At 37.7% G+C, this 27,052-nt stretch overlaps 2 protein-coding genes across 2 annotated transcripts in view; one reads left to right on the top strand and one right to left on the bottom strand.

The window, feature by feature from the left end:
- LMNTD2 (lamin tail domain containing 2) overlaps window positions 1-27,052 on the bottom strand; it is a 100,938-nt gene that overhangs the window by 64,625 nt on the left and 9,261 nt on the right. The window lies entirely within an intron of this gene.
- Window positions 623-27,052, top strand: part of RASSF7 (Ras association domain family member 7) — a 99,365-nt gene continuing 72,935 nt past the window's right edge. Inside the window, exon 1 of the mRNA XM_088146111.1 lies at window positions 623-783. The gene's annotated coding sequence lies outside the window, so the exon portion shown is untranslated. The remainder of the gene's footprint in view (window positions 784-27,052) is intronic.

Genomic DNA, 27,052 nt, shown 5'->3' with positions numbered 1-27,052 from the left:
TCCTTACAGCACCCTGCCATTCTGCAATTTTTTAATTTATATTATTTGAAAGCTATCTGCTTCCCCACCTCCCCTCTTTTTTGCTGGAGCGTACATCTTTTGTTTTCAGAAAGGGTAAGAGTCTATGAATAACCTAGACAGTGCTGTGAAATTGTGCTGCTGTCGTTGGAAATGGGAGCTCATGCAAAAGTTGAAACACAGCTGGAGCAGGCTTTGACCTATAGCACGGATGGCCTCTAGGATTTGTCTCTCCGGGCCTTGAATGACAGGCCTTTCATCTCTGGTCAGAGTAGCTTAGCCAGTAACTTTCCGCATGAAAGCAGCTGTTGGGGCAGCAGTAAAGCCACCCAAAGTTTTAAAATCAGAGTTTTGGAAGCGGCACAAAGCCAGTTCGGTGTTATTGACTCAGCCCTCTCTCTTTCTTCTCTTCCCCGGGCTCTGTAATCCCCCCCTTCGCACGCTTGTGGCACAGCTTAAAGCAGAGTCCGGTAATGAGGGGCTCTGTTGGGAGGGGGAAACGGTTGAAGTGGTACAAGCACAGACGCTCGCTTTGGTCCGGGTGGCTCTGGCCATGCTTTTCACTCTCTGCGTCACATGACCTGGGGCTGAGTGCAGTTCTAGCCCTGAGGCCTGATTGGTCCCTGGCTCCTTTTTTGAAAGCTTAGGTGGCCGTGGCAACGAGAGGCAGCTCAGCCATACTTTTCTGGCCTTTCGGAGAAGGGCGTCCCAGGCAGAGGAAAGATCAGAAACACGCACGCACAGCAGCAGCGGGAGTTTCTCCAGGTATGTATCAGCCGTTGGGTTCCTTTCTGGTCAAACGGGTATGTGTGTGCTAAAATATTTTCAGATTCAGCGTGAGGTTTTGGATCCAGTCCGGCCCTTTTTCAAATGCTGCAGCACTCTCGGGAATTGCACCTGTCCCTCAAAGCCTGGGGGAAGAATTAGTCTCCAGGTTGACATCTGTGAGAAAAGGCAAGGAATGGCCCTAGTTTCAGAATTTAGCCTTTTGGGTCATCCAAATCAGGCATCATGGATGTTTAGTTTGACTCGCAGTAGCAGGCCGGTGTTTATTAAAATAGTGTTAGCAATGAACTAAAACCACTTAATTTACATCTCAGTCTGGAGTGCATGCAACTAGTGTGGAAGTAACCCCATGGATGTTCATAGAATTTGCTTTCAAGCAAGTGTGCTTAAAATGGGAAGCTTCTGAAATGAATCCACCATCCCTGAAGTACTGAAAAGCCACATTTTCAGAAAAACCTGGACCCTTTAAGGGCCAAAATGGACAGGAGCATGTTGAATGATTTGCCATTTTTAAACTGGTGGATAGGGAAGTACCTGCTCTTCCAAAGGTACATAGAGGAAGAAATCTTTCTATTCCTGTCTATAATTACAACCTATAATTACATACGCTCTGAGGCTTGACTATGAGAAAAGCCTTGGAGGCAGAGGAATGAGGATGGTGCTGCATCCCTCACCTTGTTTTACATCTGAATAAAAGAATATATATGAGTAGTTTGGCCTTTTAAGCAGAATATTCATTTAATTATTCAATAAGCATGCATCTTACGGTAATAGCATGACCTAAATTTCTCTTCTGGCAACTTTAGTTCATTTACCAAATTTATATTTCACCTCTCTTCCTGATCAGACATCATACATATTTTTTTAGCCTTGCTTTGACCTTCACAGAAATCCTATGATGTAGGTTAAACCTACCATGACTGGCTTAAGGTCACCCAGTGATGTTATTCACCTAGGAGTTAAACTTATGTCTCCTCACACTTAAAAGAAGGTGCAGCTGTGTTTGATTTATTCTATGTAAGTGAGTGCTATGCAAATTCAGTAAGTAAGTGCTTCAAATTCAGAGCTTCCAGTTGGGTGCTCCAGTCAGGAGGGGGCATGAATTTGGCATCAGTTTGCAATTCCTTAAAGCAACCACATATTTTCTAGAAGCATATTGATGGTGCTGTGTGATCCCAGGAAAAGTGGTTTTTTTTAAAGAGTTGCAGTCAGGTACTGTGTTTGTGCTGCAACACACTGTGAAGCATTTAATTATTGTTGAAGTATGGCAAGGCCTGCCACATATAGAATTGTAGCCTCAATTTCTATTTGTTTGTTTGATTGATTGATTTAAATTATTTATAGAGCCATGCATTTTACAGCAGTGACTCTGGGTGTTGTACAAAAAGTAAAACCTTCATAACAATATATAACACATGACACCTTGGTTAAAATAATAACCCTCAGAACAAAAAGCCACATCTCCAACAGAATTCATCTAAGTTCCTGGCCCAAATGACTGGGGGAGCAGCCAGGTCTTCAGTGCCTTACGAAAGGCTAACAGGGTCGGGGGCATCTGAATTTCTGGAAGGAAGCTGTTCCACAGGGCAGGTGCAGCCACAGTGAAGGCACAACTACAGGAGCCAACAAGATGGCATTGTTTGATAGAAGGGATCCACAGCAGGCCCTCCCTGCTAAATCTGATGGAGCAAGCAGAGGCAATGGTAGAAAGGCAGTCCCACGTACAGCCCTTGAATTGTACCTTGAATTGTACCTGGAAACCTACTGGGGACTGGCAGCCTACAGAGCAGTGGTGTTATATGAGCATAATGAGAAGCACAAAAACTGCCAACTGGAGCTTCCAAGTGCACTTCAAGGATACGTGTATAGCACATTACAGTAATCCAAAGAGGAGATGATTAAGTCACGAGTCCCTGTGAGCAGGGCCTCCTGGTCCAGTAATGAATTGGTGCACAAGACAAACCTGTCAAAGGCCAGCGCTGCAGCCAGTTTGTACTGGCTTGTGAGAGCCAATTGTTAATTTTTCTGGAGTTTTGTGAGCTGGTTGAAAGCACAGCTGAGCCACAACTTCTAGCATGCTGATCAGCTGTTTTGCTGCTAGTGGCATGGCATGGTGGCAGAATGGAACCAGCAGAGCCAGTTCTTAAACATGTACTTGCATACCATGGTAAAGGCTCTCCCTAGCCATGGCTACCACTTGCTCTTTGAGCAGGAGCTGAGAGTCCAGGAAGACCCCCCCCCCAAATTGCGCACCAACTCTGACTGGGGAAGTGCACCCCCACTCAGTTAAAAATGGAAAATCTCCAGAACCGGGGGGCCTTAAAACCCATAATTGGAGTGCAAATCCAAGCAACTTTATCCAACCAATGACTAGAATAATCCTCATAGCAGCCCTGCAGGTATTCCTGTAGTCCCTCCTTACCCAGGTGGGACTGAGTTATCCTAAACAGAGCCACCAGTCAGCTCTCTGTAGACACAATAAGGGTGAAGAAATAACTATAGTTCTCTGCCATTATCATCATGAGATAATCCTGAAGAAAGGCTCTTACCGTGTTCAGTCAGGTTCACTCTTCCTCCAGTAGCATTCCAGGTGTCCCTTCTGCCTTTCATCACCTGATCTTCCTCTGAAAACCAGGGATCCCTCCATGTGCATAGAGAGTCCTCATTAGCGTGATCTGATCCAAGGTGAGTGACCCTCTCATTTCAAGTGGTGACCAAAGCCTTGGTCGAACCCTCTAACAGAGCCCCAGGAACAGCCCCACGCTCCCTCTGGAACCCAGGAGGGTCCATCAGGTGCTTGGGGAGAGCTGTTCAAATAGGTTCTGCCTCCCTGTGGGGAGGTGAGACACCAGAACACTCCAGAATCAACAGGGAGTGATTTGTCCACAGCAAGGGACTGATGGTAACATCCCCTAATTCCAGATCATGTTGGCACTGCTCTGAGATAAAAAACAGGTCTATGGCCTCCAATGTAAGTCAGGCTAGAAATAACTTGGGTCAGGTCCATGGTGGTCATGAACTTCCAAGCCACATCCAGGTTCATGCCCAAAGAGGCAGATTTTACTCTCCAGGTTCATAAACCTGGGCAACTCAACTGCCAACCCAGCCACAGACTCTAATAACTCTGGTAGAGAGATTGCTATGCCATAGGGAGGGTGGTACACAAGCAACAGGCCCCTCTGATCCCTATAGCCCAACTTCACAAACAAGATCTCATACCTGACAATTATGGAGCAGCACCACTAAAAGCCACTATAGATTCTCAGATAACAATTGCCACACCTTCACCCTGAGCCTGGGTTTGCCGCTGATGCAACACATGAAACCCACAGAGCATATATCCAAGAGAGGAATCCCTCCCTCTGGGCCCACCCAGGTTTTAGTCATGCAAACAAGGTTAGCCTTCTCATCCACAATTCAACTGTGGATTAATAAATGAGCTTTATTACAGGCGGATTGTGCATTAACCATCAGCAGCAGGATCTCTGGAGCCCTTGGTTACCAGGCTTTGGGGCAGAGCACGAGTGGCTAGAAGGTAACACCAATACTAAACACTGAGGTTGCCTTCGCTGAGAACAGCCTGCCCCTTGTCTCCTGCTATATCTCCCTCTACCTGCCACCCACCCCACTCTCACCCAGGTGGGGGAGGAGTTACATCATCCTGCCCGTGCCCTTGCAGCCTGATGCAAAATTGTGAAGTACTGATAGCAACTGATATTGGTTATTCAACTCAGCTATAATGTCTAACCAGAGAAATAAGCATTTAATGACGTAAGATGATTTTCACAAATCACTGTAGGAAAAGAGAACTATTTTAAGCAAGGTCTCAATAAAGCTATTTAAAAATACATCATATTGTCTAAATTGAGTGGTTTGATATAGTGGTTAAGGTACCAGACTAGAAACTGGGAGACTGTGAGTTCTAGTCCTGCCTTAGGCACAAAGCCATCTGGGTTGCCTTGGGTTAGTCACTCTCTCTCAGCCCTAGGAAGCAGGCAATGGCAAACCACTTCTGAAACCTTGCCAAGAAAACTGCAAGGACTTGTCCAGGCAGTTGCCAGAAGTCAAGGGTGACTTGAAGGCATCTCTCTTTCTCTTTCGGTATGTATGTATGTGTATGTATATATATATTCTTTTTTTGTTATGAGAGAGTACACTAACCTGAAACTGATCCAGAGTTGTTGAATTCCAATACTGTATGCTAAGGAAATAGGGTTTCTAAAATAATCTCCTACCATTAGTAGCAGAGAAAACCCTGTCTGCCTGAAACCATCTTGTGCTCCCCTTCAGACCAATAGGGGAGTGAGTGTGGAGGAGTGCTGTTGGCGCTCTGTTGAAGCAAGGACAGGAACTGTTGGCTAAAATCCCATTCTGAAGATCGATTGGGTGCTGAAGCCATAAAAATAAAAATGTGAGACCTAATAGGAAGATCTTCAATGGTGAAGTTAAAAACTACTGAATTACAGGCAAGCTCAAGAACTGTGGCAAGTTTGAAAATTAAAATTTAAAAATGCAAATACCATTTTGTAATGTAAACAAAACCTAAATGTAAAAATGTATTTAGCTATATCTGTTCTGAATGCTTGGGGCTTGCCCACTGAGATGCAAATTCAAGTAATGTTGTTCATTTGGGAGGAGGGAAGTAACTAGATTCTTCCTGTAGCCATTTAAGATGGCTTTAAACATTTTTATTATGATCTGTTTATATCTGTGCGCCAAACCTTCATTTGCAGTAGAACATAACAGAACAGAGAGCATCCCATGCCAAGGTATCATAATTCACTTTTTTGTTCAGTTTGTTACTCAGCACTTTAAAAAATCTTTCCTACCATCCTGGGGAAAACCTGAGAAATATAATAGCCTAAATTAGTGTTGAGAGTTGCTTCCCTGACTAGCTTCTTGGTGTAAGCATTTATTAGCTTGGGACATAATGATTTAGGAAGCACATAAAATTGGTACATCAAGGAAGTCAAGAGTCACTGTTACCAAGAAAGCAACACAGTTTAGCTCACCAACTCAAACAAAAATAAGAGAAAGAGATTGTTTGCTAGAAAGGTCCAAATCAGTAAGTTTATGTATAACAGATAAAACGGGCTGGGCAGCACTGTCAATTCTTATATAATATATCTTAAGCATGCCCCCCCCCACTGCCCCTGGTTAATTATAAGAAGGGTGTGGAAGAATCCCTGGTTCTACAAACCCTCTGTTTCAAATGGGAACTATGCCTTATGATCTATATTTTCCATAGCATTGTTTAGATCACCTTCCAGAGTTATAAGCCTATACGTTCTTCCTTTACTTGATTCTACAATTCCTTTCCTTACAATGAGGAATCCTCCAAGAGAGACATGATAATGATAGTACAAAGACTATATTATTATTTCTATATCTGCTACAAAAAAAGTATAATGTACATTTTTGGGTACTAGAGCTATTCTAGAGGAAGTCAATTGCTGTGGTATGGAATGATGTATTTTATAATAGCGAGCACATTTTACCCTCAATATTTGACATGGAAACTGCCATTAAATCTTTATCCTTTGCATTTCTTTTCTCTTGGCCTTTGGCTGGTTCTTTTATTCACCCTAATAAACAACTGGCTAAATGTAGACTTTTTAGATATCTTCACAAATGCATACTTGTACACTTATATTTGGGACTTTTGTACATACATCTTTTCTGAGCTAGAAAGAAATAACAGGTGTGTAGAAGAACAGAAAAATATAAAGACAATATGGAGTCAGAGGTCCAAGTAGAAGTCAGCTTAGGTGTGTGATCCCAATTATAAGAGATGGTTCCCAAACTGATTAAGGCTCAGGAAATTATGTAAATAGCCAGGTACAAAATTCCCTGTTATCAGACCTGCCTCCTCACAGGATCACAGGAAGGCTGTTTGAAAGAAAACCAGAAAGTGTCCACCTATATAGGGATATATTGATTCTAAATTGAAAACAGTTCATTTGCTGGAGTACTTGCAATCCCATCCTTTTCTTCTCAATTAACCTTGTTAAAGAAAACTGTGACACTCTTCCTTGGCAAGAAGAATTACTTTTGATTTCAGATGGCTACCAGGGAGCCTGACACCAATTCTTTGTCATGACCATCAAGTGATCCAAAGATTATGGCCCCATCAGTGTGCTATAAATTGCCATTAGATAATTTGGAATGTGCATGTGCGCACACACACATACACACATTCTCTAGGCTACAGCCCTCTTCAATCCTGGTGTACTTGGCAGTTATTTATACACAGCCTTTCCCCATGGCTGAGTTAAAGTCCCGCCTATTTCTTTTTGAGTTGGCATAAAATTTGCTGCCCTCCACTGTCAATCCATATCCTGCCTGTTCAGGATTGCCACCAAATGGTACTATCTTTTTTTCCTGGGGGGGGGGCAAGTTAAGAGAAGAGATTGGGGATTCCACTGGCTTTCTTTCCTTTTTCTTCCCACCAAATTTTACAAGCTAGTCACTTTCATTAACATGGGCTGGGGCTAGGGAGGAAGTGAGTTTTGACACATGAATAGACTGGTGGATTTTACTGTATCTGTCAAAACTCTCTTCTTCTTTGTGGAAATGTTTTGCCCAGTTGCATCCAAACTAAGCATCTTTAACAAGAGACTGATGGAGAGAGAGTTGAACAACACCCTACTCCTGCTGGCCATCTATTATTCAGAGTCCTTTTGAACATAGATTTAATGCTATTCCAGAAGAAACTCTCTTTCTGCTGTTTCACCATACAATTCTTTGTATTACCACTGTCCATCAGCATTCAAAGAACTTTGAATAAGGAGCCTGTTATTCAGTCCTCACAGCTGATGGGCACTTACAGGTACAGAGGGAAGAAAGTGCCCAAGGAGGAAGGGAGAGTGCCCACACAGCCTAAAGTGGTCAGTAGGTGCCAGCTTGATGTAATGCCTTGGGAGCCATGAGGCAGTGCTACCACCGGAATGGCCCGTGAAGCATGTCAGATTATATTTCCAGCAAAAATTATTAGAGGGAAAATACTACTCTGATTTCAGAAGCACAAAGACAACTCAAGGCTGCCTCAGCTATGAGCTGGGACTACATGAAAGCAATGGAATGAGGATGCAGCGATAAGAAAAAGTTGCCGGTTCATGTTTGTGCCATAGTTAGATACATGTGAAGAAAGTCCCTTCTAAATAAAATGTGTCACAGCAGGTTTTGCCTATTTGCCTTTCCCTATAGTTTAATGAAATGCCGTAAATCAGTATGGTATTGTTATTTGCAATCCTTCACTCTGCCTAATATGATACCTACAAGTAATTGCTCCGGTAATAGTATGGGTGATAGAAAATTGTCTTCCAACAGCAACAGTTCTAAATTTATAGCAAAATTGATTAGGTTAGAATGATGCATAAAATAAGGGTATGATTGTCAATGAGAGCCTGTGGAGTAGGTAAAGGCTTGTGTAATTGAAAATTAACATTTTTAAAAGCATCATTGAAGTGGGAGAAAATTGTATGTTAGAAATGATACTGAGGAAGGAAGCAGTATTTAAAAATTGGCCAGTCTTGCTTCAAGAGTTTTCTTTGCACTACAAGTTTTTTGTAAAATAGTATCTTAAAGTCTATAGATGTTCCTTCCAGTGCATTTACAATAGGTACATGAAGTTTTCAAATTCTGAAAAGATTAGGAAAAGCCTGGAACTTCCAATCTGTATAATCCAGTAAAGTTGTAGTATTAACTGGATGCATAAATATTAGGTAGAATGTAATTATTAATAATAATAATTTTCTAAGATAATCTTTAGTGGCATAATGTAATAGTTCCACAGATGTCTCAATTTAAGGGTTTTGCCTTACAATACAAATACTGTGTTTGTTGATCCATAGTCAAATGTTAGCTTGCTTCTTTTTTTATTAATTATTCCAGAACTACTGTATGTAGAATATATAGAGTTGTAGAATCCAAATTGTAAGGCACTATTGGATCTTAAACAAAACTTAATTCTTCTCTCTTCAACAGATTACATAAATTAGAATTAAAATATTATTTTGCTAACGTTGGTGCAGCATATCATAAGCATTTTTAAACTTGAAACTATCATTGAGATCAACAGAACTCATTTCCCTGTTATTGTTCTTTCAGTATTATATATTTCTGAAAACATTACTTCAGAAAAAAATTCATCGTTAAGCAAATTGAAATGTCTGCTTTGTGTAACCACTGATGCCTTTTCAGCTTCATCTCATGAGAACTGGCCGGGGGGAATGCGTACGATCATAGGGCAAATGAACATAACATGACATAAGAATGTGGATGGGGTGGTATGTGTGCAAGCAGTTTATTTTTTATTCCTTCTGAATTGAATGGGAGTGGCAGTCTGGAAATGGCTAAGTGTGCATTTCTGCATTTGAATCAGAGTGGTGGATTTTGAGTACTAATAGAAAAAAAAAATCTGACAACTCCTAATTTAAAAGTTTCCCAAGGCAACTGTAATGTGACGAAGGAACTGCTTGAAGTACCTTAACCAAAGGCTTAGTTTTTAAAAAATGAAGTGAATAAAAAATAATGTTAAATGAAATTTTCATGAGGACTGATTTCAAATGCAAAACTGTGCATGACAAATCTTTTTCTTCCACTTGTTCATGTATGTCTTTCTGCAGCAAGTTTTCTCTGTAAGTTGATTGTTGAAGCAATCAGACTGATGTTCCTTCATACTGTGATGTTTATCCAGAAATGCATCCCACTGAAAGGAATGTAGAGAAGAACAGGCACTTTATATAGTGTGTACTTAATGCATAATGTAATGTCCTCCCATGAGTTGGACCACTGTAATGAAAGTCATAGTTCAGTATATCAAACTAAGGGCAATTCTGTACTGCAGCCTAAGTTGCTTGTCTCCTGTGCTGCCCCTGGCTGCTCCTGAATTCCAGTCCAGGTCTCAATCTGAATTGCAAACCAGATTCCAATCTAGATTGCAGTGCTTTGGCAATGGGGTTGGGTTGGTGCTCAGTCCAGACTACAGCCAGTGTGGGATCAGATTAGTCATTCCCCTGCTTCTTATCCTTCCCATTTGTGCAGAAAAGGCAAATATCACTTGCTGGACCTTTGTGGGGGAGTCTAATAGTGCCTGCCTTTTCTTTTTAGGGATTATTCCCTTCTCACAAGTTTCTGTTCTTTTCTTTTGCTTTCCCAGTAGTCTGCACACATAGATGCCTTCACCCACTCTTCCCATGTTCTCACATTTGACACTAACACAGACCCTTTCTTTTTTCCTCTTTATTGTACCATTGTTGCTCTAATAATGACTAAAGCAAAGCAAACAGGTTGAACTTTCACTCCATCTAGGATCCTAGAAACTTTGTGGCAATGAAGAACTGATGGTTCTGGTTTATTAAAGCAAAGATTAGTTGAAACTTTGTAGCTTGTTCCAATGTGATACATTGCAAATTAATACTTTTTTTTAAAAAGGGAAAGGGAACCATTACAGGGCATGGTATGAGACAGAAAAAGTCTGCTTCACCCAGCCTGAGTACAAACCAAAAGATGCTCTCTGGGACATGTAAGGGTGGAATGGTGGTATGCTGGCAGAGGAGGTGGGAAAAACAGTCTTTATGGGCCATTGTTAGAGCAACTAGAAGAAGAAGAAGAAAAAGTTGCTGAAAACCTAACAGCCAGCAACCCAGGATGAATGGCCATAGTGCTACTAGACATGAGGGCATGTGCCAAGAGCTGTAGCCAATCAGAACTGGGGAAGTTGCTTGGTTGGAAGGAACCATAGTAAACTGATTGTTTGGAAGGGCTAAAGTCAGCTTAGGACTGAAAACAGATCTTTTGAAACAAAATCCAAGACATTAATAAAGGGATGCATCTGTAGTAGGCTGGAATTGGGTGGAGGATGACATCTGTTTTTGCATTCAAGAAATGATGTGTAGCCCATGCTGGTGATGAGGGAAGCAGAATATATGGATCTGGCCTGATACCAGGTTGAGGAAAGTTGGTCTTGTCTAGCATTGGTCAAATGAATATGTTCTTTCTTTGCTCTGAAATCACCCGTTTGCAAAGAGTCTTGCTCTCTTTTGTCTGGAAATGCAAAAATTCATCCATGTGTGCATAACAAAATGTCTCTTGGTTTTAGTTTACCACTAGACAAATATCTATACAAGGAAAGGTAAAAAACATTAATAAAAATAAATTCAGATTAAAGTCCAATGATACAGAATTGTTATCGATTCATTCATATGTACTCAAAAAACAAATTAGGTTGAAATGAGTTCAGTTTCCTAGTAAATATACCTCCTTAGGATCATACAGATAGTTAGATAAATTTAGTGGGTAGGTCCCCGATGTCAATTCATCTTCTTCTCATGGTACATTTTCTTGTTCATAGTCTGGTAGTTGTAACTGGAAATGCATTCGCTCAATGTTTTTATCAGCAATAAATGTCCATTACAGAGCATGTAATCTGCAAAACTGTTGCAAACTCATCTTCTGCATTCTGAAATTTCTGTATCTATAGGGTTTCAAGCTGCCACAGGCTTCCTTAACCTCTCTCCTCCTATGTTCAAATGGGCCTAAAAATTTTGTAAGTTAAATGGTAGCTGTTTTCTCAGTTTCCAGAGGCTTACAAGAAAAGCAAAAATGCATAAGAAATTTATCCCTGCATTCCTGCTTGGAATCTAAAATCTCATTTTTGGAAAAGGATGCAAAAGTAAGAACTTCCTTTGTGTTCTGTCTGTGTGTTCAGAATAAGCTACTGAACTTCTCAAATGTTAGAGTTGTAATACAGAATTTTCTCATCCCCTTTTTTCATCTCACATTTCTACTCCAGAGCATTTTCCAATTTTCTGGTGCAGATTTGAGGATGTGTGATGCTTATAATGCAGGATTGGAAGCTCTGTTAATGTATCAGCTTAACTAAATTCCACTTATTTAAACAGACCCTTAAATCACACTTTCCTCTTCACTTTTTAAAAATGTCCTTTAAGAATACTGTACTCACTTAATAGAACTGGTGTAATGAAAGTGTGAGAATGCTGAAGGATTACTAACATTTAATCAATGTAGCAGCTAATCAGGTAGATCTGACACCCTATTGTTGTTGTGGTAATTGATCCATGATTTGCAGTTTTCTGCAGGAGATGATGATGATATGCACAAACTTTCACTTTTTCAGCCTTCTGCAATAATTTTTAAAAGATGATCCTGGAAAAAAAAAGAAATTACTTATAGAGAAAATAAATGTGTAATGTAAAACTGAAAAAAATGGGGGTGAGGGTGGGGAAAACAGCGCCTGTAGCTGTTACCAGAATTATACAATTTGTTATGATGGAGGGAACTTTATATTGGTATGTACACTGTTCTGTGTGTTAAGTTATGAATTATCAATTTTGAATTAGTTTTTCTGCTAAATGCAGAAAATTGTTAAAATTGTTTTTAAGAAAATGCATGCACATCCCTGTATGTATCAGATTGTCCATTCCCATTGTTTATTTTGGGGTGTTGATTTATATTAGAGAAATGCCATGGAACTGAGTGCTAGTTGTCTTTCCCCAGGGTTGCAGTTTTTGTTCAAATACATCTCCTTATGGTTGCTTTTTGAGAAAAAAGAAATACACCAGGAGAACTAACCATGCATCTCCAAAATCTTGTCTAATATTTCCTTTCCTTCATTTGCTGATATATGTCTCTTAATTTTTTTTCCTTCTACTTTTTCATCAGTTGTAAATACTGCAGTGTAAGAAGCTTTCTATTATTTAGTAAGTAACCCTCTCATCCTGTAAAGTATAATTTCTTTTTATAGTAGTCTACAAATAAAAATAACATTATTGTAGGTAATGTTTAATGTATCTTGTCATATTGAAAAAAAACGGATTCTTGTGCTTCTTGAAGATTGTAATGAGCATTTCAATAAATACTACATTTCTTTTCATTCTGAGCATTCTGAGACCTGGCTTTCCTGCATGTGTGATATAGTTACAAGTAGTATCCAGTTTTATTTTTTCATTGCCAGGTATTTGCCTGTATAAAAAAGAGCATGTCCCTGCTTCTTTGTGGTGTAATACAAGTCAGATAAACAAGAAAAACCTAAGACTGAAACACTACTAATACTTTAAAAAGGCTTAAGTAGATGCAGCTTAACTTCTTTCTGAAAAACAGAGCTTTTTTCCACTCGCACTCTGTAATTTAGAAGTAAAACAGGAGAAAGTGCCCTCATATTTGCCTGACATACAGGAGCTCTGTGAGTGAAGGTGTCCTCAACAGGATACCTCTGGTAGATCTCATAAAATACTGGTCTCATAATGAGACATGCAGCCTCTCAGTCAGCTTCCTGTCAAATAAAGCTATAAAGTGTAATATTTGCACCCTGTGTCTGGAAAACAATTGATAACTAGTGCATATTTTCCAACTTTGATGTGATCGTGACATTGTGCACTTGTTAGCAGATAACCACTCTGGCTAGCAGCCAAATACACCTTTAAAACTGCCAGATATTTTTCAAGGATAGGCCTACAAAAACTATGTTGCAGTAATCTAGATAGGAGGGAACCAAAACATGGATATCTCTCCCTTTCATAAATTTTCCTTCCTCTTACAAATATAAATTTCACTGACTTGGTGAGGTTTTTTTGTAGTTTTTTAGAAGAATTTTTTATCCCACTTTTATTATTTTTATAAATAACTCGAGGTGGTGAACATACCTAATACTCCTTCCTCCTCCTATTTTCTCCTAGTTTTATTATTACTAATAATATTACTTTGCAAGATTTGCACCTTCAATTTTATTAAAGGTCAGTAAACACAATATACCTGCCAATAGCCCCTTCCCTCAAATTCCCATTTTTTGATACCTGCAAAATAGCAGAGATGGTGAAAGAATTGTTTTATCCAAATCAAACAGTAAGATTTGGTATAATAAATTTGTATAGCAATACATAAGGGCAAACTCAGGATCATTCTGTTATTCATTTATTATTCCATTATGCTTCCTATGCAGCAAAAATAGATCCCAAGTCACTAGATTTGGTAATGCACAATTTGAATGTCTGCAGCTTTTTACTTTATGTCATATTGGACTCTGGCTGTGCAGATTTCATGACTTCACTTTAATATACTATCATCCTTTTTCTTGCTCCCTCCCACTCCCAAATCTTGTTTCCTGATTATCAGATTCTTCTCTATTATCTCAAGATGTTAAAATGGCATGTTGTAACATTTGAACTAAACTAAACTAAAATATTTCCATAATACAGTTATGGGAAATTTTTCTTATGAATATTTGCCAGAGCCAACCAATGATGGTTTTTGTTGGGGTTCAAAAACTTTTAGAAAAGAAAAACAATACACCATGGTACCTTAAAAACTAACAATTATGACACATAGTTTTATGAGCTGCATTCAAATACATGAGTTGCCTGCGGTATTATCCTCAGGGGATACAAGGAATCAGGAAATTTGGACTCAAACAAGTAAAAACATAGCACAACCTCTGACAACTTTGTGTAAAACCTGCTGAAATGTTTACTCTCATTGGTAGACAAAAGGTTATTTTAACTTTCTTATATCTATGTGCTTCTGATAATTGCTATGTAAGAAATTCATTCAAAACCTATTTGCTTGTTTTGTAGCAGATGCTTTGCAGCATAATTATGGCTTTTGATTATAGTTGAGGCTTTTTTGTAGATAGAAATTCTTGCTGTATGTATAGGACACAATTGAGAGAACCTGCATTAATTAATTGTTCACAACCATCTGCAGTCCAGAAATATTAGCCCTACTTCATCAATCTCTCTCTCTGTAGCATTTTACAGAAATAACAACAGCAAGCTGTGCTAATTGAGAGGTGAGGATACACATCTTCTATCCTTGATAAGTTAGCAGAAGATCTTGTGTGAAAGGAAGGCCTTGGATGAGTGTCTTTTGGATTATAGCCTCTGTATGTGAGTCAACACACTTGAATTTGTTTTGTTGATTATACTTGGACAAACGTGGTTAAAAGAAAAGAAGAAATGGGATTTTGTAGGTGTTCTTTGATTGCTGATCCAGAAATGACTGAAACACAATTATTTCTGAGTAGAACACTGTCCTGTCCCTTGGGGAATTGCTCATGAATAGGTGTATTCATTGCATCCTTGCCTTCGTATTATATATACTGAGAGGCAGAAAATAATAAGCCTCTATAAGCCACTCTGCCTCTCAATAAGATGCTTAAGTCAATGATGGAATGAATTTTTTGGATGAAAATGCTGTTCAATGGATTCCAAGCAGCTCCACTCTATATCACCCCTCCTCCCTTCTTGAAACTTCTTTACTGTATCTTCTTTATTGCTTCTAACCCTGTACATTAACTAATTTTTACTTGTCTATAGGGCAGCATATTTATTGCCAGCTATGTATTGTTTGAAGATCCTGTGCTCTGTGCCTCAAAGGAAGATTCTTTCAATGTACTGGAAAGAAACACTGACCATTAAAAAAAAAAAACTACTTTGAATACATATGTGTCTGTAAGCAGAAGTCACTTGAAGATTGAGGAGAATATAGCATTGATCTTATTTAATTTAAGGCCCCAAATTCCTGGGTGGGGTAGTTGCATTGCAAAGAAATATGCTATCATAGATAAAGAGGAACTACCTTATGAGCTAATTAGGACTTAGTTGTGAGTAAACATACACAGCTCAGACTGTACAGTTTGATGTGATTGTAGCAATTCAGAAGTCTTCTAAACACATCATTGCTGAATTTTTTCAGAACTTGCATGATGAGCTTTTGAATGTTAGGATTCAGTTTTAGAACATTTGCATTTCCTTATTATTTTAGTTAGTTTATCAATTTAGATTTCTATCTTGAATGTTGTAAGTTCAAAATAGACTTGTATTGTACATACAATTTGTGAATATCACTCTGATCTTCTTTCAAAATAATAATTGAAATCCTAACTCTGCAGTTCTCTTTCATATAAAAAAAAAGTCTTGATGAATTCTAGGATTTTTGTCGCTACCACACTACACTGTCCAATCTCTGTCTGAACTCATACTGTTTTGTCCTTTGATGTTAATTTCCTTCTCAAAATTCTGCTAGCTTTTCCCACCTCCCAAAATATTGGAACCGGGTATATTAATAGATTCTTTTTTTCCGCAGAATATCCTGAACAGCCACCAAAGGGCTGGCTCCATAAAGATCATAGAGTCATATAATTCAAAGGAACAGTTTAGGCTACTGAATATTAACACCCTGCTCAGGGCAAATACGAGCATCCCATATCTGACTTCTGATTGAATCCATCCAGCAAAGGGGAGCTTATCACCTCCCTTGATAATTAGTTACCCTATTGAATTACTATTGTTTACAAGTTTTTCCTAACATTAAATTGAAATCTGTCTTCTGTAACTTAAGGACATTATTTCATATCCTACATGCTGGAATGATAAAGAACAGGTATTGACTTTCTATATGTCAGTCTTTCAGGTACTAAAAAAGTACTATCATGTCTATCCTCATTGTCTTTTCTCAAGAAATGTTGCCAGTTTTCCAGCCACTCCTTTTAAGAACTAGTTTCCAGTCTCCTAGTTATTTTAATTACTGGTCTACTACTCTGAATCCTTCTTAAAATATGGTGCCATGTCCTTAAGTGACCTATACAGATTACAGCTGAATATAAAGTCCTATGATTTGAAAACTGATCTAATGCATTTTCCTTTTTAACAGCCATTTCACATTACTCATATTCAGCTTATCATTTATAGTTCCATGAGCTTTTCACATGTGCTGTTACCAATCCTCTATCCTATACCTCTGAATTCGATTTGCTTTTCTTAAATGAAGAGTTTTGCATTTATCTTGGTTAAAATTTAACATGTTATTTTCAGCCCGCTTCTCTAATCAATCCACATATTCTGTTTCTATGTTCTAAAATATTGTCTATCTACCTAATGTTGTATCATCTGCAAATTTGGTAAGCATTCCCTGTACCTCTTCATGCAAGCAATTAATGAAATGAAGAATGCCAGCCACAGAACCAAACTTAGTGGCACCCCACTTGCTAACTCAGTTTGAGAAGAAACTATTAATAAGTGCTGTTTGAGTATGGTTATCAAGCCAGCTGTGGATCCATCTAGATATGCCACCCACATTCACAGGTAATTCCTTCTTCTTTTTAGTAATGTTTTAAATTAAGGTTTTATGTGTTTATAGATTTTATGTTCTAATGTTTGTTGTGAATCGCCCAGAGTTCCCCCATTGGGGGGAGATGGGCAGTTGAAAAATTTAATAAAAAAATAAAATAAAATAAAATAAAATAAAATAAAATAAATAAATAAATAATTGATCTTCTCAGTTAAGAGTCTTGAATTCAGATTTTAAAAAAATGATAGTCATGTACCACCAGTGTGGTCTCTTCTTTCTTGCAGGGTAGCTAGTATAGCCAAACCTTCCTGATGAACAAATTGGAGTAGGGAATGAGCTGTCTAAAAGCAGTTGGCTCTGCATACCATGTCAATTTAAGCCTTATATTAGAGATAATTGGAGGAAAAATAAAACAGTTCCATAATGTTGTGTAAATCTGTGGTACAGCCATATTTCAATGAAGAAAATATTAAATTGTTGGAGCTTCTTAACCTAGAAAAATATAATTTGTGAAGAATATGATAGAGATGTATGAAGTTATGAATGTTACAAAGAAAAGTTTCATTAATTGAGAAGTTAAAGGAAACAGTTTATTCAGTGCAAAACTAAGTTATGTAGCTGGCTGCCACAAGATGTGTGGGGTTTTACATGTTAAATTTATATTCCATCTTTTCTCCAGGAGCTCAAAGCAGCATACCTAGCATCCTCTCCTCATTTTTTTCCTTGCTGCAAACAGCCCTGTAAGTTTAGTTGGGCTCTGTGATAAAATGTGATGGAACTTGCAAGATTCTGTTAAAGTAGCCTTTCAGTAAAGTAGAATTAGTTCATCTAGTCTTGTTTCCTTTCTGGTTTACCTGGGAGATGGACATCAATCTTGTCTGAAAGCACAATTCTCCCACCCTCCCTATTTACTGCCTGAGTAGTTAGGACAGTCTTTCCTAAGTTTCTTTCTTTGACCATTATCCTGTTGCAGACTCCTTTCTCACCTCTTTCCCCTGTCTTCCAAGGCCACCCTTACATTCCATCACAGGCTGAAAGAATGACCCCAAATTATTCAGTGAGTTTCCATGGCTGAGTGTGGACTTCCACTAGTTTCCTCAGACTAAAATATAACTGGCTATTAAACGGTAATTAACAATAAAAAAAGAAAACAATGTGTCTTCTCTTTGGCCTACCCTGTCAAATTCCTATTTGCTAATTCTGTGGGGAGCTGACTTCCTTACATGTCCCTTGAAGCTGTCCAGCTAGGTCAGCAGGAAACAGTACACCAATTATGTAAAAGTGGGCAATCACCAGAATCACAACAATCTGCAGCAATCAGCAGTCTCTTCCCCTCCTTGAGTCTTCCCGTCTTCTTCCTTCTCCCTCGTCTGTCTCTTTCCTCTCATCAGTTGAACTTCCCTATCAATCTGCTCTCTCTTTGCTTGTTCTGTGGGTGAATTTCTTCCATTTAGTTATGATTTAATGAGTGATCAAACATTGTAGCAAACATATCATTTATAAGCGACATAATAGGTTCTGTAATTATATACAAGCTAAAAATGTACTAATGTAGGAAAACCATTATTTAAAAAACAAAGCAAAACCAAACAAGCAGATATCAGGATCCTCACAGGACCCACCAATATTGGCCTTGTTTGGGTCTCATTCCAGCTGACTAGGCTGATGAGTTGTCATTTTAAATTCCCCACAGAGCTCAGTTGTAATGTTGTTAGAGCATTATAGAATTTCGAAACAGTAGCCTATTGTGGCTGAGAGTGCCCCAGACAAAATATTCTTTTGGGACTTCTCAGTCCAGCAGCTAACCCTGAAACAGAACATTACATTATAGTATTGTATTATTTTATTTTTAAAGGGGAGGAAATAAAATGGATTGAATAGTTGCACTTCAAGGGATTTTTCAATTAGGATGTAAAGTAGTTCTCTGCAGTAATTTTCCATGTAAAGTAAAATACTATCATTGAAATTTTTGTTTTCATTATATTATTATATATATTTGATGATAAATATTATTACATATAAAGGGTGTTTATAAATTATAATTCTGAATATATATTTTAAAGAATCATAAACTGCTCTGTTCAGTTTTATGGAAATATAAAGTTATGAAATTATATATACCATCTTTCCTCAATCTGCTCTAGCTGGGTATTGCAGCACACATCAGGAGGACATCAGATTTGGGATGGCCTATCTGTGCTATATTACTTTTCATTTTTTAAAATGATTTAATCTTAAGGAAGAAAAGGAAGCAAAATGAAAACTGTATTTTGTTATCGTTAAACAGTAGGATGATTATTTCTGATTACAGAGCATGGGCTCCAGAGACAGAACTCTAGAGGGCAGAACATAACTGATCCAAGCTCAGCCTTCTGTGACTCTGATTCTGAAACTTACCAAGTTTGAGCTGTCTGTATCTCCCCTTACTTCTGATTTGTTCCCTTGGTGCCCCTATAAGTGAGTCAGAGCTCCACTTGCAAAAGTATCTGGACTCTGTAAACTTTACAAACATAAAGACAGTCTATAAACCAAATAAAAATAAAATATTATTTTAATATTAAATTAAATAAAAATAAAATTTCCAAGTAAGTCAGCTAATCATCTGACATGAGAGTTCCAATGAATTCATTGGTATCCCCCTTTTCACATCCCTGTCTGTAATTCCTGTGATAAGTTTAATTATAGAAATGGTGCTTTTACATTCTTAAAATAGATGGTTTCTTACTAACAAGCTTCCAGCCCTTAGCTGATTTGGGTGCCTATGATTATATGTTTTTCGGCTGTCTGTGAAATGAATTTTTGGTTTGTTTTTTATTTTGTTATTTTTAATTGGTTTTGTTATTCCTCACCCAGAATCCACCAGAATTGGGGCAGAGTATAAATATTTTTAAATAAATGAATAAATACTGGAATTAATATTCTTAAACAAGATGTCCCTTTCAAAGGATTCCTTTTCAAAGGATATATATGACCACAGAACAAAAATGTAAAAAGCCATTGGTACAGAATGCGTTTTTCTTTTAGAGAAGGAGCTGAAAGGTACAGTATATAATTAACAGAAATAAGATAAACTGAAATAATTACTAGCCTGCTTTACAGTATAATAATAACAATTTGCTCTCATTTTTTAACTCCTTTATACTTACATTACATTGTTCATTAAAATAATATTGAACTGTATAAGAAATAATGGTCCTCAGAACAAAACCTGTTAAATGAGATAGCTGTCATATTAATTGTATGGAAATAAACTGACCTTGCACTAAATAATATTTATTTATCAAATCTGAGATGAAGGTGCTTTAATAATGCCTTTTATAGAAGAATTTCCAATATCTCTATTCCATATTATTATACTTGCACATTTTTTTCCAAGATAGAGGGCAATACATTTAGAGGAAATGCTACAGTTGAAAAAAAATGTTATGATTTTAGTTTGCCTGATAATTTTTACAAAGTAAAAGGTCAAAATGTCACCCCAAACTTTAGGATCCATTTTCTCTCTCTTTATAGTTTGTTCTATTTGTACCCTGGATCAGATTTATCTTCCTGTGTAAATAATATTATCTGCCTATAGAAGAATTGTTCTTTCTCAAGAACACTACGTGATATTTTACTAATCTGAGGCAGGGAATAGTTTTGATGTGTAATGTAGGCACTATAGTTTAATCTACATTTCATGAAAAACTACTTGGAATTTGCCAGTTGATTGGTCCTCCTTTAAGTCCATTTCATATCCAAATACTTTGGCTAAATTGAGCTTTGGTCATAATGATACTTTGCATGTGTTTAGTCCATTCAAAGCACTTTAGACATAGACATTAACATAATTTTTCTACAAACTGAGCCAGTCAAATTCACAGGGCTTCCTGTAAAGATGCCTCCTGGGTTCCCCAGTCTCTACTGCTAGTCCAAGCAAGGATTTATTTCATGATAGGAAAACCTTCTACTCTTTTAAGATTTCGCAGTGCCTGAGAGTGGCACTCTACAAATACAGCACAGTAGGTGGCATGACCTTGATGGGCCCTGTCAGCTAGGTGGCTTATTCCCCAACAGTTTATCACAATTCTGGAAGTAAGATCAGTTAAACTATTGAACATCAGAAAAATGGCTTCTCTAACATAATCTAGTGAGGTCTGAGCAAAGTTAAGATATGGGTCACAGTTCTTTGTTTACTCATCCTGCTGCCTACTAGATGCTACAAGGATCTTGGAACTTGACAGCAGCCAACTGTTTGGCTATCAGAGAAAATGTTTGGGTGAGTACCAAAACAGACTTATGCTGCTCCACAATGAAGTATTATCTTCATTTTTGGAAAAGATAAATAGTTATATTATTTCAATAGCCTTAATTCTCTTCAAACGCTGGCACTAGTGGGGGAAGTCCTAACAGCTGATGTATTTGCTTTTGAATCTAGCTATTAAGATTAGTGGGTTGCTATTCTGAATGCCTCTGGGAAGGGGGAAGTTTCTCTTAGAAAATATTTTAAACCTTTAACTAAAGTAGTATGCCTGTATTGCTAACTGCTTGAGAAATCCAGATGGCTAAGTCATCAGCTTCCTTCTAAGCAGAGGCCCTAAAAGTTGTTTGTATTCCCATACTGGGTAGTATAATAAACATTGCTATATCACAGAAAGAAAGAGGCTTGATGTTAGTACCTGTGAAGAACAAACATTGGTGGGCTTCAGATGAAGCATAAATGTTAACCAGCTGAGTTGCTTAAGTTTTTTTTTTCCCCTCACCAGTTGGTTTTAGACTACTGTATAAGCTGATCTTTAATTCATCTAAGTGGAAGCAAGCTTCCCTGAACATTATGAGCTTTACATTCATTACTTATAAATCTGATTCATACATTCTGCGAAGTCTCAATGTGATTTGTTTAGCTTTGATTTAGCATGCTGTAGGAACCTACAGTAAACTATAGTTTCTGGCTTAGTGTGATGCATGAACCAAATCATTAACCTAAAGTGCAGTCCTACATATTAAATATTGGCAGACTTAAAGTTTGCAAGACCTACTTTATTACTGGAATGCTACATTTCACCAAAAGGAGCTAGGCATAAAACTGGTGGTGCAGATAATGTAGGCAATTATGATACATACACACACACACACTGTCTATATAAATTGATATAATAAAATAAGTAAATATTTACAAATACACATTTATTAACTGATTTGTTTCATAATCCACCTTTCTGTCCAACAAGGATGTCATTTTCTTCTTACAATATATACCATTTGGATGGTGCTTTACAGAGTTGCAAGCAAAGAATACCTGTAATTGGGATAAAGAAAAATGTTAAGAGACATTGCTTTTTTCACTTCCCAGATTTCATCTATTTACCCGTTATACAGTGAAGTGCCTAGTACACAGTTCGTTAATTGTGAAACCAAAGCCGCTATTCTTTCTTTTGGTATTAGGTTGCAGTACCCATGGGGGTCCACCAGTAGAAAAAATTTAACATTGATACCTCATGTAACTTTTTATGATTTACCCACTGACACAAACCTTGTCCAGAAACACACCCATTTGCTGACCCATTATTCAACTTGTGATGAAATTTATTGCTGCATCCAGAAAGGATCTGGTTACTGTCCCACAGCTTCTCAAAACTTATACCAAGCAAGTAGATATTCAAAACTATTGTTGTATGTTTCATAATTTAATTTATAACTTTGCAAAAAAAGTAGTCAGAAATTTGCCAGATGTATTAACTTGTATATATAGTCTACTATGTTATTACTATGTTTCAGTAATAGTACTATCCAAAGAGATGTTCATCCTATACTTCTTTTTCCCTCAACCCTTCAGGGGGTACATAAAAATGCACTGACGAACATATTTATAGATAAGATTGTTTAACTGCAGGTGCTGAGCAAATATTTCTTTACTGAGATAGTTGGAGTTTCAGTGTCTTCTTGTCTCTGAAAATATCTATGGTGCTTTCAGTCACACTTAACTAGTGTAAATGTAGCAGGAGATATGATGTCCTTTTCCAAGAGATTTGTTTGTTTACTCAGTTATTAGGCCAGGGAGGTGAAAAGGATGGCTAACTGGTATAGTTCATCAGGTCATGAAGGTCATGAGATAAAAAAGAAAGCAGCTTGTGAGGGGTAGACGTGCAGTCTAAAAAGTTACAAAAAGCTTTGAAGCTGTAGACATCAAATCAGGTAACCATTCACAGGGTTGTTCAGGCAGACTTACTTTCACAGGTCAGCAGAATTTAATTTAAACCAGGGCATAACCTGTTTGAACTTTTCAGCTGAGTGTTTACAAATCTAGAGTATTACTATAATAGTGTGTGCATTGTTATGAGTGTGTAAGAGACAGATTAACTGAATCACTGTTATTAACAGTAGAAATAATAACAGCAACTACTACACCTTTCAGGATGCAAAACTTTTCAAGGCAGCTTACAAGTAACATGGGAAAACATTCTTAAAAATCCCAGTAAGCAATATCAACATACAACAAACCATTTGGACTCCCAGCAGGACAACCAAAGCCCTCTAGGGGGGAGGGGAGGACAGTCTAGAGAAAGCCTCCCATCCCTCTGCCTTTTTATCTCCCTCTCTCTTGAAATCCTTTGCACAGGGTGGTTAGCAGTAGATGCTGCTTGAGCACAGTTAGCAAATTCCTGTTCCAGTGCAGGCTTACAAATGCACAAATGGAGGCTTTCACTTCCTTCCAGTGCTTCCGGACAGGGCCTGCAGAGCCACCTTCGTGTTCACAGATGAACTGCACAACTGTGTGTCTTCTTTGAACCCGAAGGACTTCCACACACACATATTTAGCTTGTTCTCACTCCATATCTTTCGTTCAGGCTGGGTGCCAATATTGTGTATCATGGGAAAAGGTAACATATATTTCATCAACTCAGTAGCTTAGCCCAAGGAAAACTCCCTTGATGATGGTGGAGATTCCCACAGGTACCAGAAGCGTCAGAGTGACAAAATCCCTCTTCTTCCCCAGGAATGGAAAAAGTACAAGAGCTGATGACAGTGGCAGAGAAAACAAGTTTGCAGTGTATACAATTGCCCTTCCCACCATCCCATTATATTGTTAAAACAAGTGCAGCAAAAAAGCCACTTGTGCCAGCATGTGTTATTACTGCGCAGATTATAACTGCTCATGATGTGTCTGTAATCTTGATGGACTGTTGCTGTGCAAAACTATCCACTAAAGGATTTCTGAGACATTGTAGGAGAATTAGATGACAGGCAGGCCCAGCTGGAACTCTTTCTAGCAAAAACTTAAAAAAAAAATACTGCTGCTACTTATGCAACAACAAGGGAAGGAAAAGGAATAGTAGAGTTTAATAGGTCTTTTTCAAAATGCTTCAAAAAGGCTGATTCCTGACAGTAGGTCTGTTTCTGTATATCTTTCATCTAAAGTAAGGGCTCACATGATTGAATGTTCCTCCTTATCATAAATTTAAAAACTGTCTAACTTAAATTTATCTCTTATTGAAGCAGGCAGAAATCTGTAGCAATCTTAATTGAATCTTGATTCACTGAGTTAGCCCAATTTCCAGGATTTTCTCAATGTGTTCAACCCATAACTGACAGGATGTGTTGGGTTCACACGAGAGCTTAAAAAGTGATGTGGTTCAGTGTGTCATGTGGACAAACACATTGTGTTCTTAGAGAAATCATTAAATGTGCCTGTCTAACTTAATTGGATTAATGGGAAAAACTGTTAGAGATTTAGGGTTTCTGGCCTCCCTGTTGTTGGAGAACAAGACATAGTTCTAATTCTTGTAATAGTGCACTGATGGAAAATAGCCAGATTTATGATCAGAATACACACATACATATAGTCTCATGATCAGATTTCTTGGCAATTCAAGGCAGTTAACTCTGCTCTTTTTCACCAGCAATTCCCTACTCTTTTCAAGTTCTTAGCAGGCAGACCCAATCTGAGAGCCCTTGTTAGTTTTTGATTTCTGCTGGCATTGACCCCAATAGTGTATGCTTTTTTCAAATACTGAACTAAATCTAGCTGAAAATGCTTTCCTAAAGATGAATTCTAGCAATATTACTTCCAAGAGGTGGGCAGAAGTTAGTTCAGTTTTAATAGAAAAATGCCATCACAGTCTGACAAATACTAAACTTTGATTACCTTAAAGTTTACTAAGATACTTTGATAAAACCTTAAAAGTACAGCCTGATGCACACTAGCTTAAAGTAAGTCTGTTAAACAGAAGGGGGACAACTGAGTAATCACACACATGATTGTGTTGCCAAGTCTCAACTGTATATTCTAAGTAAAAACAAGAAGTTTTGAAAAATCATTTTTATTTATTATATTTCAAAACGTAAGTTCTTCAAGAAATTATATTGTCTTTTGCAGTACTGCTTATATTTGAACATAATAAATAACTAGCAAAGAAAAATAAATTAAAGTTGTTGAGTGACATTGTATCATATGTATCTTTTGCAATATAATAATCATTTCAAACAATGAAAGACTTCCTGAAGGATAATATATACACTTGATAGTTCCCATATAGCAAGGAAGTTTATTCTAATGATGTGCCAAAACTTTATTGCATTTGCATCATGCACAGAAGTTCCAGAAAAAGTTGCTTAACCAATCATCTGAAATGTACAGAATACTGAACGATTAAAAAATAATCATAAAAAGTTACTACTGTTTTGCTCTTTTCAGATTACAGCAACCAGAGAAATTCTAGCTATAAATGGTCAGTGAGAAATTACCTTCCCATTGTGCTATCAGTTTGCTTCCTAAATCATATTTTGGTCTTCCATCAAGGAGTTAAATGCTGCTTTTTGTATCTCTTGTATAGTATTTTCTGCAATTAATGGCCAGGTCCAAACTTGTTTGGTGTGAGGCTAACAATGTGTCGCAGAGAAGTTATTTTCTGAATGGGTGATGGATTTCTCTTAGGACTGTTTCCAGAGAAAGTGTGAGTTTCTCTCTTTGTATCATGCTCAAGAGCACAATGCCTTAGTAAAAGGAGATGCTGGAGATCAATAGGTCAACCTTCCATTCTTTTACTGCCTTTAATCTTCTGTATGGCCTCCCAGGTATGCTAAGGCATGCTCTGCGAAGACCTAATAGATACATTGTTTATTCTTTGGTCTTACACGTTTATATTCTGTATGGTGCAATATTTCGTAGTATTAGGCATTGTAGTTCGGAGTTAATAGTACCAATCAGTTCCTTGTGATAAAGTTGGATTAAAAACTAACACCATTATTTGCATACAGGATCAGCTCCACCATTAGATAGACTGAAGTTGCATGCCTCAAATGGTAGATCAGCAAGTACCATTAAAGGGCAGCACATACTACATTTATTTAATTTATTAGTTTCATACATAAATACCATTTGGAACTACAATCTCAAATATCACTGTTTTAAATCAATTACTTAGCCCTGCTGCCAACCACTGGTGCTTATAATCTTTTGCTTTTTCAATGGGAATGATAATGGATTCTTGACATGCAGTTTTTGTGATTTGAAGGCTCTTTCTACACCCAGTTTTCTGAAAAATGGAGAGAGAAAGGGTTTTCTGGCAGGGGGCCTAGTTGTCTATGGTATTGCCCATGTCTTGGAAACTATTTCATTCCTTTGCTCTAATGGGATAATCTTACTTTTGCCTGTTCATTCTGCCCTTCTGCTGGTTCTGCCTTTATATAATCTGTAAGATTTGGATTCTAGAGTACCTGAAAATTAGGGCCAACTGAAAATCTTTTGATTCAGTGCCCAGCTTTTTAAAGTTCCTAATCCTTAAAGGCTTTAGCAAATGACTGGAGTTTAGAAAACATCAAGCAGACATATTTCATTCTTGGCAGTTCTCCAAACAGAGATTATTTTTTCAAGCCCCCATGTTGATTGCTGCCAAGAAAAGTGATAGTTTGATGGTGTGGCCTTATTGTCAGAGGAATACAGGCTTTTAATTATTTTTATGAAGCATGTTTAACTAGTTGTATTCAACAGAAGTTCCCTGATATATTTCCCTTTAGGTTAACATCCAAATCAATGCGCAACAGGGATTTCTTTAAAAATACAGCAGTTATGGCTTATAATTAAAGAATCTAGTTTTTATAAGACAGTATGATTTAATTCTTTTGACATGTTGACATTTCTTATTGAAGTGGCTCTTCAAGCCCCATTGCTAAAACAGCTTTG

The sequence above is a fragment of the Python bivittatus genome, unplaced genomic scaffold (assembly GCF_059951505.1).
Source record: "Python bivittatus isolate LINGU-HERP-01145 unplaced genomic scaffold, Pbiv_v1 ctg000480_np1212, whole genome shotgun sequence".
Taxonomy (NCBI): Eukaryota; Metazoa; Chordata; class Lepidosauria; order Squamata; family Pythonidae; genus Python; species Python bivittatus.
Note: the sequence above shows the minus strand (reverse complement) of the source record. Positions and strands in the feature narration are given on the sequence as shown.